Source organism: Rhinolophus sinicus, linkage group LG05, assembly GCF_036562045.2.
Source record: "Rhinolophus sinicus isolate RSC01 linkage group LG05, ASM3656204v1, whole genome shotgun sequence".
Taxonomy (NCBI): Eukaryota; Metazoa; Chordata; class Mammalia; order Chiroptera; family Rhinolophidae; genus Rhinolophus; species Rhinolophus sinicus.
Genome location: NC_133755.1, coordinates 144300771 through 144306863, shown reverse-complemented (window position 1 = coordinate 144306863; position 6093 = coordinate 144300771).

The following is a 6093-nucleotide window of genomic DNA, read 5'->3' as shown; positions in this document are numbered from 1 at the left end:
CTCCATAGCAACGCCAGCAGTATTCCTGTAACAGAAAGAGTGGAGCACACGTGGTGCCAGGATAGGGAGGAGACGAAGAAACATGAAAATCCTAGATTTGTGATTTGGTGGAGCCTCTGCTCCTCTTTCAGGTTCAGCCAATCGGAACTGCAGGCGATAGTGGTGGTTAGAAACCAGAGAAAGGGTCGGGCACTGGAGCACAAGGGGGAGCCAAGGTTCGGCGCCCGAGGTTTTTCAAGGTCTGATAGTTTAATTCCAGATGAGGGGTGCAGGGCAAGTGGTGCCTTAGTGGAGGCACAATGCATTTGTAGGTACGTGTGTGTGCGTGTGTGTGTGTGTGTGTGTGTGTGTGTGTGTGACAGACAGGGGGAGTGTCCTTGGGAATCTTGAGGTGACGAGACTCCAGTGAGCAGAGCAGGAGAGGCCAAGACACACACTTAAAAGACAAAGGTGTATCATCTGCGCCAACAAACCTCTGAAAATTTTGGAGAATAAACAAGGAAGCCCCGATTTTTGCTTTTCCCCCTCATGGAATCTGCCAGATGAGTAGCAGAATATTACCTTCATGGAGAAGGCAATGCAGGTTATCCTATATAAATAAGACAGTTCATGTGTTACCTGTTTCCTAATAATTGAAATTCAAATTAACCCACCACTATATTTGCATAGTATAATCAATCTTTATTTGTAATATAAATGTGAATTCATTTTGCAATATTTAAGGTCATGACTATGACGATTAATTCGTGTTATGCAATCTCCAACCTGAAGAAGGTCTAGATGATGGCACCATATCTGGCCTTGAATATAAACTAAGTAATTAGCTATTGATGTTAATTGGTTCTTTATCTCTGTTGGTTTATTTTAAGATAAACCAACTAATACTTGTTATTTGACACTTTACAGTTCACATGACTTCCAATTAGCAGCATGCTGGTCATAAATTCTAATTTGATGAAGAACATACTTACCTCCCCCCACACCCAACTGGGTGGGAGAAGCACAGAACCCTTCAATAATTTGATAAGAGCTGTGGACCTTTACTCTTCCCAAAATACACATGGCTGCACACATGCAAACTGCTGCATGTAATTTCTGCTGGTTTGGGTACTCCTTCAGGTCAGTTTCCCCAGGTTAGAACTCTTGGAATAGACTAAAAAATGAAATGAAAGATAAACTAGAATTATACATTTTTTTAAAAAGTGGTGCTAGAGTTGAAAGGATTGATTTTCCCCCTACATGGTTCTTTTCTCTCCTCCCTTGCAGCTGGTGTGATAGGATGGAGGCTTTTTTCTTGGGCTGACAAGCTAGAGCAGGGTGGTAGGACCAGGAGAAAGGAAACATGAAGGAACAGACCTAGCGCTTACTTATGTCTCCACTTTAGGAGATAAGAGCAACTGAAAGGAACAACCTAAGAAAATGTCTATTATTTCTGTTTCATTTTCAGCCAAAAGCACAATCTAGACTTAGACTTTTGTAATCCTAAAGTTGCTTCTCATCGATTGTAGAATAAGGACCAAGTTCTCAGCCTACTTACCTTCCCAACTTCATCTTAAACCACTCACCCCTCTCTTTCTGCAATCTAGTCACCCTGACTTTTCTTTCATTTTCTCAAATGCTCCATGTTCCTTTCTACCTCAGAGCACTCTCATGTTTCCTCTGCCTGAAATGTTTTCCCCTGTTCTTTCTGTTAGTTCTTTTCCTTAGGAAACCCTTCCCTGATTTCACAGATGATCTCAGTTCCCCTTATTATAATACTCAGTACTTCTCATTCTTAGCATTGATCACAATTTGTCATTGTATCAAGCTATTAGTGAGTTTTACCTCCTGAAGCCCGACTACGTGTTGTCTGTAAAATCAGAGATAAACCCATCCTACATTTGGCAGGAGAAAGGAGAAAAGTAAGCATTTTGAAAAACTCCCCGAGTTCTCTCTTATGCTTAACAAGACCTGCCCTCAAGGGAAACTATTTTACAAGAGCCTAAGCAATTTGTACTAGGGTTGGTTTAGGATTTTACTAAAGCCTGACTAACCTGAGGGTAGATACTCAAATCTAGCCCCCTCTGGCCTTCCTGTATTCCTAAGGTTGGAGAGGGGGAAGGAAGCAGAGAAGAACTTGTGAATGTCTCACGGAAGGGATGTAGAACATACAAAAGACTGAGATCTAATTATAGGACTAAGGAATGCTTCCCCTCCCCCCAAATAAATTACAACTCATATTATCACTCTTCATTTTCTACTCTTTGATAGATCTCAAACTTATATTTATACATTTATAAATTTCTAATTCATTAAGAGTCTGGGTACATAATATAGTACCTATTGGAAGACCATCAAACTCTTTTTTTAAAAATCTTGGGTACATTTTGTTTATCCTAAGGATAACACACTTGAACGTATTTTTCTTCTCCATTATGAATTGCCAGTATTCTTTTTCAGAAAATACCCTCTTCTCTTTAGCTTTCATGAATCGAAGTCTATATTCCTTATCTATAGCACTTCAGACAGTATTTCTTTTTATAGAATGATACCATTTACTCTAGAAAACACTACAGCTTTATCAATTGTCACCTTTAATATGGAGCCACAGCTTAATTGCAGACATATCTCACATTCAGTCCTTTTTCTAGATCCTTTCTTCACCTGTAGCACAGCCAGATTTACCGTGAAACTAATGAGACTTAAGCTTCAGGGCCCCACCCTTGTACAGGCCCCTTGCAATGTCTTGCACTTAATTTCAAATTTATACTTTTGGTTTTTTTAATGAGATCCCTCCAATTTATATAAGGTTTAGCCTCCTGGATCTGCCCTATTCCTTTATAGGACTCCAGAGGAGAGCTCGTACACGTAAAGAGCAAGCCAGTGTGCCTATTTGAACTAGATTATAATTTTACAGATTAGCAGAAATTTCTCCTGGGTGGCCAACTCCCCTATGCTAGTTTTAAGTGAAAAGATGCAATTCACTTGTGGCTTTGGTTAATTTTAAGTGCAGTCTTTGCAGGACCCTATTTTACAGTCAGAAATGAACACTTTGGGGAACATCTATCTATATGCTTGTTCCCAATGTTGTTGATATAAAATATTTTATTTGATCCTTACTGAAACCCAAACAATAGACATTGCAGTCCGAAACTCTATCTAAGAGTACTGAGAAAATTTGTCCAAGGTTATACTGCAGGAAAGTTTGCATCTGGAATTTAAAACCAGTTCTGTCTGACTCTCAAGCTCATTGGGCCTCACACAACACAAATGTAGTGCTCTGTTTATTTTTCTGACATTGATGTGTGACTTTACCAAGATCATCAACAGAATATAAAGCTACAGATAAGTATGGGGGATAAAATACTCAGAAGTTTTCCAAATAAATTACTTAGTAATATGAAATTAGACGTACTGCATTTTTCCATATGCATTAAGACAAAACATCGATGAGTACTATTGAAAAGAAATGTTCAGCTAAATAGGGTGGGGGAGACACAAATTCATTTTGTTCTACCGAATATCTTCACTTCCCCATACAATTAATATTGCTAGTCTTCACATTCACGTGGAAAAATTTCTCAGGGCTTTTAGTCAAGTCCAAGAAAATAAAAATCTAGCACGTCTTAGCTTCCTGTTTGTAATGCAGGGTCTCAGATCACTCTCTCCGCACAACACCACAGGATATGGTGAGGCCAAAAAGGAACACACACAGAGGAATGGAAAGGGGGTTCATACCACCATATTCTTGCTGGCGGCTGGGTTGGAGATACAGGAAGCAGGATCCACAGGATCCAGAATCGCCGGCCGCTCCTCTGCCCACCAACCAACTAAACCCCTGTGTAGCCACGGCAGGTACATTAGTGGCTAATGCTAACCGGTAACAGCTGATAGCCACCCAGCCACAGCAGATGGCCATCTAATTACAGCTGATGGCCATCTACTAACCGAGCCAGCACCTTTCCACATGAGGCCAAGAACCTGGAAACTGTTCTGTGGGACTCTGTCCCCACACTGTTTGTCTAATTATCAACTCAATTAACATTGGGTACAGATATTTTAAATCTGGCCATAGTTTTGCCTAGTATCTGCCAAAGTGCAGAATTCCCTAATCTTAGGCATAGATTTCCATAGCTCTGCCAAATGCCCGCTCTGCTCAGCCCCATCTGGGGATCTTCTCCTGGCTGCGGTGGGGACCAGTCACCACAGTCCGGAAGGTCTTGATAGGAGTAGCCCTGGCAGCCTGGATGTGCTCTGCAGGCAATGAGCAGGTGGTACAACCCGGGCAGAAACACCAGGGGACAACAATCCGAATGGTGCATCCCTGGCTGGACCCGACTTTACTGGTGTAACCCGCCAGCAGGAGGCAGCCCATGACAGTGAGAAAGGCAGGGATCAAAAACTGCAGGGTGACGCAGGCAATGGCCTCATGAGGAATCTTGTAGGGCTTTTCTTAAACTTTAGTAAGTGAGATCTCACCACACCTGGGCAGCCTTTCCATTTAAAGCTAGCTTCAGTACATCAAGTACCCTTTGGACGGTTAAGGTGTCCACCTCCAGTGCTGGAAAGCATTGAGAATTTCACTGCTACTGGGGATTCCAGCAGCCACGTTGGTACCAATGGGCACCATAACCCGCAGAGTGGGTTGGGAGATCGCCAACTGTTGCGCAGTGAGCAGAGGTGACCAGGCCCACGCGCCCACACGACGGCTCTCTGACTCACGTGGACGTTTGCCTCCGCATCTCTTACTCACCTGCCTCCCCCTAATTAACTTTCTGGGAGACTGCCTTGCTTTTGATGGAATCCCCCTATTAACAGGCAAAATTGAGATTACTTTGGTAGATTGATGATATAGTATTACGTGTTATTTCCTTAGGCCAGTACTCTTTATCTCTTTAAAAAAATCCCCAGCTTTCTTTATCATTGAAAATTTTAGATTGAATAGATTAGATTACATGTATTCGATTTCATTCCATCAATTCATAGAATTTCCTTTTTCTCTAAAATTTCGTAATCACCTCTCATTCTTGCCTCTCTCGTCTTCCATTGGCCTAACGAGCAGCACAATACCTAATCTGATCAGCCTCATATATGACCAATTAAGAAGAGAGGAGAAGATTTCAGTACTGGAATCAAACCTGGCTTAAATCCTGCCTCTGCTTCTCGTTAACTGTGAACGTGGTCAAAGTGCATACCCCGAAACCTGGTTCCTTCCATAAAATTGCCATTGTAACGTGTACTACATAAGATTTCTGTGAAAACTTACTGAATTAAGTATGCAAACTGCCTTGTTGATAGCAGGTGCTCTCCAGGGAGCTCAGATCCTGACATGATCAAGAGCAAGGCATATCCACAAACTTCAAGGCATTTCATTCCCATTTTTGTCTCATTTTATAGATAATGGGTTTCCTGCAAATTGTATTGTGTGAACGTTGAATTGGCTGCCTTGTGGGAGTGCTGTGCCCTTGGTCATTCTTTGGCCTGTTGTCACATGATTCTCTTCACCCTGTATCTCTTTCCTCTTCTTATAAGGATATGAGTTTTATCAGATTAAGGGCCCACACTACTCCAGTATCTGAGTATAACTAATTATATGTACAATGATTCTATTTCCAAATAGTATCACATTGTGAGATAATTTTGGGGGGACATAATACAAGCTATATCAGGTATTATTATTATTTTTTCACTATCTATCTTATCCTCTCAAGAATGCTACAGGGTACAGTGTGCTGTGCTAGTATTCCATGACTATTTTTCTTTGAACATAGGTTGAATGCTCAGGGAAGCTTAGTGACTTCATCTATACCATTTATTTTCTCTCCCTGGAATCAGAATTAGAATTCAACACCAGCCTATCTCTGTTTATTGTTCGAACTGAGGTCATTTGGACACAACGTATGACTGTTATTGGGCTAAAGTCAGTCTTCAGAGACAGTAGTAGGGAAGAATGTATCTTTTACATGAAGAACACAAAGGTGAGAGCCCATGACGCTCTGAGACAGGAGAGAGACAGAAAAGTGAAAAGATCTATGAGTCCCTGACTGCTTCATACTTCTTGGTTCTAGTTCCTCAGGATGTTCAAGTTCCATGAATCTTTTAATGAACTACCCT